Here is a 12237-nt window from a genome sequence, read left to right as displayed (position 1 = left end):
CATCGACGATCCCTCCCCCTAAAATTATCGTCATTACTGCTGCCGGAAGCCCCAAGATGAGCATAGAATGGGCAGAGGGGAGACGCTGCGGATGGTGATGTCTACTGCATCTGAAAGGCAAGAGAAGCCTCCCTGCCACCCCGTGTCTCCCTATCCCCTCCCTCCCTGCCGCCCAGCGCCTCCCTATCCCCTCCCTGCCGCCCAGCGCCTCCCTATCCCCTCCCTCCCTGCCGCCCCGCTTCTCCCTATCCCCTCCCTCCCTGCCGCCCCACGTCTCCCTATCCCCTCCCTCCCCGCGTCTCCCTATCCCCTCCCTCCCACCCCGCGTCTCCCTATCCCCACCCTTCCGCCCCGCGTCTCCCTATCCTCTCCCTGCCGCCCCATGTCTCCCTATCCACTCTCTGCCGCCCCGCGTTTCCCTATCCACTCTCTGCCGCCCCGCGTCTCCCTATCCCCTCCCTGCGTCTCCCTATCCCCTCCCTGCAGCTCCACGTCTCCCTATCCCCTCCCTCCCCGCGTCTCCCTATCCCCTCCCTCCCACCCCACGTCTCCCTATCCCCTCCCTGCCGCCCCATGTCTCCCTATCCACTCTCTGCCGCCCCACGTCTCCCTATCCCCTCCCTGCCGCCCACGTCTCCCTATCCCCTCCCTCCCACCCCGCGTCTCCCTATCCCCTCCCTCCCACCCAGCGTCTCGATATCCCCTCCCTGCCGCCCTGCGTCTCCCTATCCCCTCCCTGCAGCTCCGTGTCTCCCTATTCCCTCCCTGCAGCTTCGCGTCTCCCTATCCCCTCCCTGCCGCCCCATGTCTCCCTATCCACTCTCTGCCGCCCCACGTCTCCCTATCCCCTCCCTGCCGCCCACGTCTCCCTATCCCCTCCCTCCCACCCCGCGTCTCCCTATCCCCTCCCTCCCACCCTGCGTCTCGATATCCCCTCCCTGCCGCCCTGCGTCTCCCTATCCCCTCCCTGCAGCTCCGTGTCTCCCTATTCCCTCCCTGCAGCTTCGCGTCTCCCTATCCCCTCCCTGCCGCCCCGCGTCTCCCTATCCACTCTCTGCCGCCCGCGTCTCCCTATCCCCTACCTACCGCCCCGTGTCTCCCTATCCCCTCCCTGCCGCCCTGCGTCTCCCTATCCCCTCCCTGCGCCCGCGTCTCCCTATCCCCTCCCTGCAGCTCCACGTCTCCCTATCCCCTCCCACCCCGCGTCTCCCTATCCCCTCCCTCCCCGCGTCTCCCTATCCCCTCCCTCCCACCCGCGACTCGATATCCCCTCCCTGCCGCCCCGCGTCTCCCTATCCCCTCCCTGCAGCTCCGTGTCTCCCTATCCACTCTCTGCCGCCCGCGTCTCCCTATTCCCTCCCCGCAGCTTCGCGTCTCCCTATCCCCTCCCTGCCGCCCCGCGTCTCCCTATCCACTCTCTGCCGCCCGCGTCTCCATATCCCCCTCCCTGCCGCCCCGCGTCTCCCTATCCCCTCCCTGCCACCCAGCGTCTCCCTATCTCCTCCCTACCGCCCCGCGTCTCCCTATCCCCTCCCTGCCGCCCCCGCGTCTCCCTATCCTCTCCCTGCCGCCCCGCGTCTCCCTATCCACTCCCTGCCGCTCCACGTCTCCCTATCCCCTCCCTGCAGCTCCGCGTCTCCCTATCCCCTCCCTGCAGCTCCACGTCTCCCTATCCCCTCCCTGCCGCCCCGCGTCTCCCTATCATCCTGCCCTTTCAAGATTCTACTACGAAGGCCCACAAAGCAGGAACTTGTAGTCAGGGGAGGCAGTGCCTCCCCTGCCATTAATGATAAAAATAATATAAAGAAGATACTTATGACACATATTCTGTGTCATAAGTAATCTCTTTATATTATGATAAGCATTTTAAATCTTTAAATCACTTTGGGAGGCACAGATAGCAGTGCCTCCCGTTAACAATTGGAATGGGAGAGAAAGGGGGGCGGGGCCAAGCACAGGGTTGTAAAAGCCCATTAAAAAACTGCGGGGGAAGCGGAACATGTACCAGTGCCTCGTTGACAGGGAAAACCTGCCCCTGTCAGCGAGGCAGATGTGATTGGACAGCGGATCCAGTACTGGATCCGCTGGTCCAATCACCCATAGGCATTGAGGTCAAGCTGCGGCGGGACCAGACGCTACAGTGGAGCTGCCTGCCACTTCAGGAGCGCGGCGGGGAGAGCAGCGGCGGCAGGACCCGATGTTGGAGTTGCCTACAGCAGCGGCAGCTCCGGAGACAACGGGCAGCGCTGTTACCTCTATTTCCGTGCCCTCAGCATCTCCGACAGCATCTGCTTCCTCCGGGACTGAGGAACCAGGACCACTAAGGCGAGGGGGGGGGGGGGGGGGAGTTGTGCTTGGTGGTAAGTGTCTGGGCAGCTCACCCCCAGATCACTTGGACTGCAGCTTACCCCCAGTGATCTGGGGGTGAGCTGCAGTCCAAGTGATCTGGGGGTGAGCTGCAATCCAAGTGATCTGGGGGTGAGCTGCAGTCCAAGTGATCTGGGCAAGATCACTTGGACTCCAGCTCACCCCCAGATCACTTGGACTGCAGGGACAGGAAAAGATAAATAAAATAAATGTACAAAAAAATAAGAATTTACTTACCGATAATTCTATTTCTCATAGTCCGTAGTGGATGCTGGGGACTCCGTAAGGACCATGGGGAATAGCGGCTCCGCAGGAGACTGGGCACAAAAGTAAAAGCTTTAGGACTACCTGGTGTGCACTGGCTCCTCCCCCTATGACCCTCCTCCAAGCCTCAGTTAGGATACTGTGCCCGGACGAGCGTACACAATAAGGAAGGATATTGAATCCCCGGTAAGACTCATACCAGCCACACCAATCACACCGTACAACCTGTGATCTGAACCCAGTTAACAGCATGATAACAGAGGAGCCTCTGAAAAGATGGCTCACAACAATAATAACCCGATTTTTGTAACAATAACTATGTACAAGTATTGCAGACAATCCGCACTTGGGATGGGCGCCCAGCATCCACTACGGACTATGAGAAATAGAATTATCGGTAAGTAAATTCTTATTTTCTCTAACGTCCTAAGTGGATGCTGGGGACTCCGTAAGGACCATGGGGATTATACCAAAGCTCCCAAACGGGCGGGAGAGTGCGGATGACTCTGCAGCACCGAATGAGAGAACTCCAGGTCCTCCTCAGCCAGAGTATCAAATTTGTAGAATTTAGCAAACGTGTTTGCCCCTGACCAAGTAGCTGCTCGGCAAAGTTGTAAAGCCGAGACCCCTCGGGCAGCCGCCCAAGATGAGCCCACCTTCCTTGTGGAATGGGCATTTACAGATTTTGGCTGTGGCAGGCCTGCCACAGAATATGCAAGCTGAATTGTACTACAAATCCAGCGAGCAATAGTCTGCTTAGAAGCAGGAGCACCCAGCTTGTTGGGTGCATACAGGATAAATAGCGAGTCAGATTTTCTGACTCCAGCCGTCCTGGAAACATATATTTTCAGGGCCCTGACTACGTCCAGCAACTTGGAGTCCTCCAAATCCCTAGTAGCCGCAGGCACCACAATAGGCTGGTTCAAGTGAAATGCTGAAACCACCTTAGGGAGAAATTGAGGACGAGTCCTCAATTCTGCCCTGTCCGTATGAAAATTTAGGTAAGGGCTTTTATAGGATAAAGCCGCCAATTGTGAGACACGCCTGGCTGAAGCCAGGGCTAACAGCATTACCACCTTCCATGTGAGATATTTTAAGTCCACAGTGGAAAGTGGTTCAAACCAATGTGATTTTAGGAATCCCAAAACTACATTTAGATCCCAAGGTGCCACTGGAGGCACAAAAGGAGGTTGTATATGCAGTACCCCCCTTGACAAACGTCTGTACTTCAGGAACTGAAGCCAGTTCTTTTTGGAAGAAAATCGACAGGGCCGAAATCTGAACCTTAATGGACCCTAATTTTAGGCCCATAGACAGTCCTGTTTGTAGGAAATGCAGGAAACGACCCAGTTGAAATTCCTCTGTAGGGGCCTTCCTGGCCTCGCACCACGCAACATATTTACGCCAAATACGGTGATAATGTTGTACGGTTACATCCTTCCTGGCTTTGATCAGGGTAGGGATGACTTCATCCGGAATGCCTTTTTCCTTCAGGATCCGGCGTTCAACCGCCATGCCATCAAACGCAGCCGCGGTAAGTCTTGGAAGAGACAGGGTCCCTGCTGGAGCAGGTCCTTTCTTAGAGGTAGAGGCCACGGGTCCTCTGTGAGCATCTCTTGAAGTTCCGGGTACCAAGTCCTTCTTGGCCAATCCGGAGCCACGAGTATAGTCCTTACTCCTCTCCTTCTTATGATCCTCAGTACCTTGGGTATGAGAGGCAGAGGAGGGAACACATACACTGACTGGTACACCCATGGTGTTACCAGAGCGTCCACAGCTATTGCCTGAGGGTCCCTTGACCTGGCGCAATATCTGTCTAGTTTTTTGTTGAGGCGGGACGCCATCATGTCCACCTTTGGTTTTTCCCAACGGTTCACAATCATGTGGAAGACTTCTGGGTGAAGTCCCCACTCCCCCGGGTGGATGTCTGCTGAGGAAGTCTGCTTCCCAGTTGTCCACACCCGGAATGAACACTGCTGACAGTGCTATCACATGATTTTCTGCCCAGCGAATAATCCTTGCAACTTCTGTCATTGCCCTCCTGCTTCTTGTGCCGCCCTGTCTGTTTACGTGGGCGACTGCCGTGATGTTGTCCGACTGGATCAGCTCCAGCTGACCTTGAAGCAGAGGTCTTGCTAGGCTCAGAGCATTGTAGATGGCTCTTAGCTCCAGGATATTTATGTGAAGTGATGTCTCCAGGCTTGACCACAAGCCCTGGAAATTTCTTCCCTGTGTGACTGCTCCCCAGCCTCTCAGGCTGGCATCCGTGGTCACCAGGACCCAGTCCTGAATGCCGAATCTGCGGCCCTCTAGAAGATGAGCACTCTGCAACCACCACAGGAGAGACACCCTTGTCCTTGGAGACAGGGTTATCCGCTGATGCATCTGAAGATGCGATCCGGACCATTTGTCCAGCAGATCCCACTGAAAAGTTCTTGCGTGGAATCTGCCGAATGGAATCGCTTCGTAAGAAGCCACCATTTTTCCCAGGACCCTTGTGCATTGATGCACTGACACTTGGCCTGGTTTTAGGAGGTTCCTGACTAGCTCGGATAACTCCCTGGCTTTCTCCTCCGGGAGAAACACCTTTTTCTGGACTGTGTCCAGAATCATCCCTAGGAACAGCAGACGCGTCGTCGGAATCAACTGCGATTTTGGAATATTTAGAATCCACCCGTGCTGTCGTAGCACTACTTGAGATAGTGCTACTCCGACCTCTAACTGTTCCCTGGACCTTGCCCTTATCAGGAGATCGTCCAAGTAAGGGATAATTAAGACGCCTTTTCTTCGAAGAAGAATCATCATTTCGGCCATTACCTTGGTAAAGACCCGGGGTGCCGTGGACAATCCAAACGGCAGCGTCTGAAACTGATAGTGACAGTTCTGTACCACAAACCTGAGGTACCCTTGGTAAGAAGGGCAAATTGGGACATGGAGGTAAGCATCCTTGATGTCCAGAGACACCATATAGTCCCCTTCTTCCAGGTTCGCTATCACTGCTCTGAGTGACTCCATCTTGAATTTGAACCTTTGTATGTAAGTGTTCAAGGATTTCAGATTTAAAATCGGTCTCACCGAGCCGTCCGGCTTCGGTACCACAAACAGCGTGGAATAATACCCCTTTCCCTGTTGTAGGAGGGGTACCTTGATTATCACCTGCTGGGAATACAGCTTGTGAATGGCTTCCAATACCGCCTCCCTGTCGGAGGGAGACGTTGGTAAAGCAGACTTCAGGAACCGGCGAGGGGGAGACCTCTCGAATTCCAATTTGTACCCCTGAGATACTACCTGCAGGATCCAGGGGTCCACTTGCGAGTGAGCCCACTGCGCGCTGAAATTCTTGAGACGACCCCCCACCGTACCTGAGTCCGCTTGTAAGGCCCCAGCGTCATGCTGAGGACTTGGCAGAAGCGGGGGAGGGCTTCTGTTCCTGGGAAGAGGCTGCCTGCTGCAGTCTTTTTCCCCTTCCTCTGCCCCGGGGCAGATATGAGTGGCCTTTTGCCCGCTTGCCCTTATGGGGACGAAAGGATTGAGCCTGAAAAGACGGTGTCTTTTTCTGCTGAGAGGTGACCTGGGGTAAAAAGGTGGATTTCCCAGCCGTTGTCGTGGCCACCAGGTCCGATAGACCGACCCCAAATAACTCCTCCCCTTTATACGGCAATACTTCCATATGCCGTTTGGAATCCGCATCACCTGACCACTGTCGCGTCCATAACCCTCTTCTGGCAGAAATGGACAGCGCACTTACTCTTGATGCCAGAGTGCAAATATCCCTCTGTGCATCTCGCATATATAGAAATGCATCCTTTAAATGCTCTATAGTCAATAATATACTGTCCCTGTCCAGGGTATCAATATTTTCAGTCAGGGAATCCGACCAAGCCACCCCAGCACTGCACATCCAGGCTGAGGCGATTGCTGGTCTCAGTATAACACCAGTATGTGTGTATATACTTTTTAGGATATTTTCCAGCTTTCTATCAGCTGGCTCCTTGAGGGCGGCCGTATCCGGAGACGGTAACGCCACTTGTTTTGATAAGCGTGTGAGCGCCTTATCTACCCTAGGGGGTGTTTCCCAACGCGCCCTAACCTCTGGCGGGAAAGGGTATAATGCCAATAATTTTTTAGAAATTAGCAGTTTTTTATCGGGGGAAACCCACGCTTCATCACACACCTCATTTAATTCATCTGATTCAGGAAAAACTACGGGTAGTTTTTTCACACCCCACATAATACCCTTTTTTGTGGTACTTGTAGTATCAGAAATGTTCAAAACCTCCTTCATTGCCGTGATCATGTAACGTGTGGCCCTACTGGAAAATACGTTTATTTCCTCACCGTCGACACTGGAGTCAGTGTCCGTGTCTGGGTCTGTGTCGACCATCTGAGGTAACGGGCGCTTTAGAGCCCCTGACGGTGTTTGAGACGCCTGGACAGGTATTAACTGTTTTTCCGGCTGTCTCATGTCATCAACAGTCTTTTGTAAAGTGCTGACGCTATCACGTAATTCCTTCCATACGACCATCCAGTCAGGTGTCGACTCCCTAGGGGGTGACATCACTATTACAGGCAATTGCTCCGCCTCCATACCATTTTCCTCCTCATACATGTCGACACAACGTACCGACACACAGCACACACACAGGGAATGCTCTGATAGAGGACAGGACCCCACTAGCCCTTTGGGGAGACAGAGGGAGAGTTTGCCAGCACACACCAGAGCGCTATATATATACAGGGATAACCTTATATAAGTGTTTTTCCCTTATATAGCTGCTGTATTATTAATCTGCCAAATTTAGTGCCCCCCCTCTCTTGTTTTACCCTGTTTCTGTAGTGCAGGACTGCAGGGGAGAGTCAGGGAGCTTCCCTCCAACGGAGCTGTGAGGGAAAATGGCGCTTGTGTGCTGAGGAGATAGGCTCCGCCCCCTTCTCGGCGGCCTTTCTCCCGCTTTTTTAAGGAAAAACTGGCAGGGGTTAAATGCATCCATATAGCCCAGGAGCTATATGTGATGTATTTTTAGCCATCTAAGGTGTTTTTATTGCGTCTCAGGGCGCCCCCCCCCAGCGCCCGGCACCCTCAGTGACCGGAGTGTGAAGTGTGCTGAGAGCAATGGCGCACAGCTGCGGTGCTGTGCGCTACCTTATTGAAGACAGGACGTCTTCTGCCGCCGATTTCCCGGACCTCTTCAGTCTTCTGGCTCTGTAAGGGGGCCGGCGGCGCGGCTCTGGGACCCATCCATGGCTGGGCCTGTGATCGTCCCTCTGGAGCTAATGTCCAGTAGCCTAAGAAGCCCAATCCACTCTGCACGCAGGTGAGTTCGCTTCTTCGCCCCTTTCGGTGCAGTGAGCCTGTTGCCAGCAGGTCTCACTGAAAATAAAAAACCTAAAACTAAACTTTTCACTAAGCAGCTCAGGAGAGCCACCTAGTGTGCACCCTTCTCGTTCGGGCACAAAAATCTAACTGAGGCTTGGAGGAGGGTCATAGGGGGAGGAGCCAGTGCACACCAGGTAGTCCTAAAGCTTTTACTTTTGTGCCCAGTCTCCTGCGGAGCCGCTATTCCCCATGGTCCTTACGGAGTCCCCAGCATCCACTTAGGACGTTAGAGAAATAAGATTTTACTCACCGGTAAATCTATTTCTCGTAGTCCGTAGTGGATGCTGGGAACTCCGTAAGGACCATGGGGAATAGCGGGCTCCGAAGGAGGCTGGGCACTCTAGAAAGATTTATGACTACCTGGTGTGCACTGGCTCCTCCCACTATGACCCTCCTCCAAGCCTCAGTTAGGACACTGTGCCCGGACGAGCTGACATAATAAGGAAGGATTTTGAATCCCGGGTAAGACTCATACCAGCCACACCAATCACACCGTACAACTCGTGATACTATATCCAGTTTGACAGTATGAAAACAACTGAGCCTCTCAACAGATGGCTCAACAATAACCCTTTAGTTAGCAATAACTATTTACAAGTATTGCAGACAATCCGCACTTGGGATGGGCGCCCAGCATCCACTACGGACTACGAGAAATAGATTTACCGGTGAGTAAAATCTTATTTTCTCTGACGTCCTAGTGGATGCTGGGAACTCCGTAAGGACCATGGGGATTATACCAAAGCTCCCAAACGGGCGGGAGAGTGCGGATGACTCTGCAGCACCGAATGAGAGAACTCAAGGTCCTCCTCAGCCAGGGTATCAAATTTGTAGAATTTTGCAAACGTGTTTGCCCCTGACCAAGTAACAGCTCGGCAAAGTTGTAAAGCCGAGACCCCTCGGGCAGCCGCCCAAGATGAGCCCACCTTCCCTGTGGAATGGGCTTTCACTGATTTAGGATGCGGCAGTCCAGCCGCAGAATGCGCCTGCTGAATCGTGTCACAGATCCAGCGAGCGATAGTCTGCTTAGAAGCAGGAGCACCCAGCCTGTTGGGTGCATACAGGATAAATAACGAGTCAATTTTCCTGACTCTAGCCGTCCTGGAAACATAATTTTTCAAGGCCCTGACTACGTCCAGTAACTTGGAATCCTCCAAGTCCCTAGCAGCCGCAGGCACCACAATAGGTTGGTTCAAGTGAAAAACTGATACCACCTTAAGGAGAAACTGGGGACGAGTCCTCAATTCTGCCCTATCCATATGGAAAATCAGATAAGGACTTTTATATGACACAGCCGCCAATTCTGATACACGCCTGGCCGAAACCAAGGCCAATAACATGACCACTTTCAACGTGAGATATTTTAGATCCACGGTTTTTAGTGGTTCAAACCAATGTGATTTTAAGAAACTCAACACCACGTTGAGATCCCAAGGTGCCACTGGAGGCACAACTGGGGGCTGAATATGCAGCACTCCTTTTACAATGTCTGAACTTCAGGTACTGAAGCTAATTTTTTCTGGAAGAAAATCGACAGAGCCGAGATATGTATCTTAATGGAGCCTAAGTTTAGGCCCATAGACACTCCTGCTTGTAGGAAATGCAGAAATCGACCTAGTTGAAATTCCTCTGTTGGGGCCTTTTTTGGCCTCACACCAAGCAACATATTTCCGCCATATGCGGTGATAATGTTTTGCAGTAACATCTTTCCTGGCTTGAATCAGCGTAGGAATGACTTCCTCCAGAATGCCCTTTTCCTTTAGGATCCGGCGTTCAACCGCCATGCCATCAAAACGTAGCCGCGGTAAGTCTTGGAACAGACAGGGCCCCTGCTGCAGCAGGTCCTGTCTGAGCGGCAGAGGCCATGGGTCCTCTGATATATAGTTTCTTGAAGTTCTGGGTACCAGGCTCTTCTTGGCCAATCCGGAACCACGAGTATCGTTCTTACTCCTCGCCTTCTTATTATTCTCAGTACCTTTGGTATGAGAGGCAGAGGGGGGAACACATAAACCGACTGGTACACACACGGTGTTACCAGAGCGTCCACAGCTATCGCCTGAAGGTCCCTTGACCGGGCGCAATATCTTTTATAGCTTTTTGTTGAGGCGGGACGCCTTCATGTCCACCTGTGGCCTTTCCCAATGGTGTACAATCCTTTGGAAGACTTCTGGATGAAGTCCCCACACTCTCGGGTGGAAGTCGTGTCTGCTGAGAAGATCTGCTTCCCAGTTGTCCAGTCCGGGAATGAACACTGCTGACAGTGCTAACACATGATTTTCCGCCCATCGGAGAATCCTTGTGGCTTCTGCCATCGCCATCCTGCTTCTTGTGCCGCCCTGTTGGTTTACATGGGCGACTGCCGTGATGTTGCCTGATTGGATCAGGACCGGCTGGTTTTGAAGCAGAGGCCTTGCCTGACTCAGGGCATTGTAAATGGCCCTCTGTTCCAGAATATTTATGTAGGGAAGTCACCAGACTTGACCAAAGTCCCTGGAAGGTTCTTCCCTGTGTGACTGCCCCCCAGCCTCAAAGGCTGGCATCCATGGTCACTAGGACCTAGTCCTGTATGTCGAACCTGCGGCCCTCTTGAAGATGGGCACTCTGCAGCCACTACAGTAGAGATACCCTGGTCCTTGGAGACAGGGTTATCAGCCTAATGCATCTGAAGATGCGACCCGGACCACTTGTCTAACAGGTCCCCCTGAAAAGTTCTTGCATGGAACCTGCCGAATGGGATTGCTTCGTAGGAAGCTATCATTTTTCCCAGGACTCGCGTGCAATGATGCACCGATAACTGTTTTGGCTTCAGGAGGTCTCTGACTAGAGATGACAGCTCCTTGGCTTTCTCCTCCTGGAGAAACACTTATTTCTGGTCTGTGTCCAGAACCATCCCCAGGAACAGTAGACGTGTCGTAGGAACCAGCTGTGACTCTGGACTGTTTAGAATCCAACCGTGCTGTTGTAGCACTTTCCAAAATAGTGCTACCCCGACTAGCAACTGCTCCTTGGACCTCGCCCTTATAAGGAGATTGTCCAAGTACGGGATAATTAAAAACTCCCCTTTTCAAAGGAGTATCATCATTCCGGCCATTACCATGGTAACACCCTCGGTGCCATGTACAGTCCAAACGGCAGAGTCTGGACTTGGTAATGGTAATCCTGTACCACAATCTGAGGTACTCCTGGCGAGGATAGTAAATAGGGACATGCAGGTAAGCATCCTTGATGTCCCGGGATACCATGTAATCCCCCTCGTCCAGGCTTGCAATAACCGCCCTGAGCGATTCCATCTTGAACTTGAATTTTTTATGTATGTGTTCAAGGATTTTAAATATAAAAAAGGGTCACACCGAACCATGCGGTTTCGGTACCCCAAACCGTGTGGAATAGTAACCCCGTCCTTGTTGGAGTAGGGGCACCTTAAGTATTACCTGCTGGGAATACAGCTTATTAATTGCCTCTAGCACAGCCTCCCTGCCTGAGGGAGTTGTCGGCAAGGCATATTTGAGGAAACGGCGGGGGGAAGACATATCGAATTCCAGCTTGTACCCCTGAAATACTACTTGAATGAAACAGGGATCCACCTGTGAGCGAGCCCACTGATCGCTGAAATTTTTGAGACGGCCCCCCACCGTACCTGGCTACACCTGTGGAGCCCCCGCGTCATGCTGTGGACTCAGAGGAAGCGAGAGAAGAATTATGATTCTGGGAACAGGCTGACTGGTGCAGCTTTTTCCCTCTTCCCTTGTCTCTGTACAGAAAGGAAGCGCCTTTGACCCGCTTGCTTTTCTGAAGCCGAAAGGACTGTACCTGATAATACAGTGCCTTCTTAGTCTGTGAGGAAAATTGAGGTAAAATATTTCTTCCCAGCTGTTGCTGCGGATACGAGGTCCCAGAGACCATCCCCAAATAATTCCTCACCCTTATAAGGCAGAATCTCTATGCGCCTTTTAAGGTCAGCATCACCTGTCCAGTGACAGGTCTCTAATACCCTCCTGACAGAATGGACATTACATTCATTTTGGATGCCAGCCGGCAAAATATCCCTCTGTGCATCCCTCATATATAAGACGACGTCTTTAATATGTTCTCATGTTAGCAAACTAGTATGTTTGACAGGGTCACCGACCACGCTGCAGCAGCACGCTCTGCAGGTTTCAGTCTAGTACCTGAGTGTGTAAATACAGACTTCAGGATAGCCTTCTGCTTTTTATCAACAGGTACCTTCA

At 52.7% G+C, this 12237-nt stretch overlaps 1 protein-coding gene across 6 annotated transcripts in view; it reads right to left on the bottom strand.

The window, feature by feature from the left end:
• The window catches only part of CCDC30 (coiled-coil domain containing 30), a 687183-nt gene that overhangs the window by 96421 nt on the left and 578525 nt on the right, over positions 1-12237 (bottom strand). The window lies entirely within an intron of this gene.

This window comes from Pseudophryne corroboree, chromosome 10 (assembly GCF_028390025.1).
Source record: "Pseudophryne corroboree isolate aPseCor3 chromosome 10, aPseCor3.hap2, whole genome shotgun sequence".
NCBI lineage: Eukaryota > Metazoa > Chordata > Amphibia > Anura > Myobatrachidae > Pseudophryne > Pseudophryne corroboree.
This window is presented reverse-complemented; position numbering and strand designations above follow the sequence as displayed.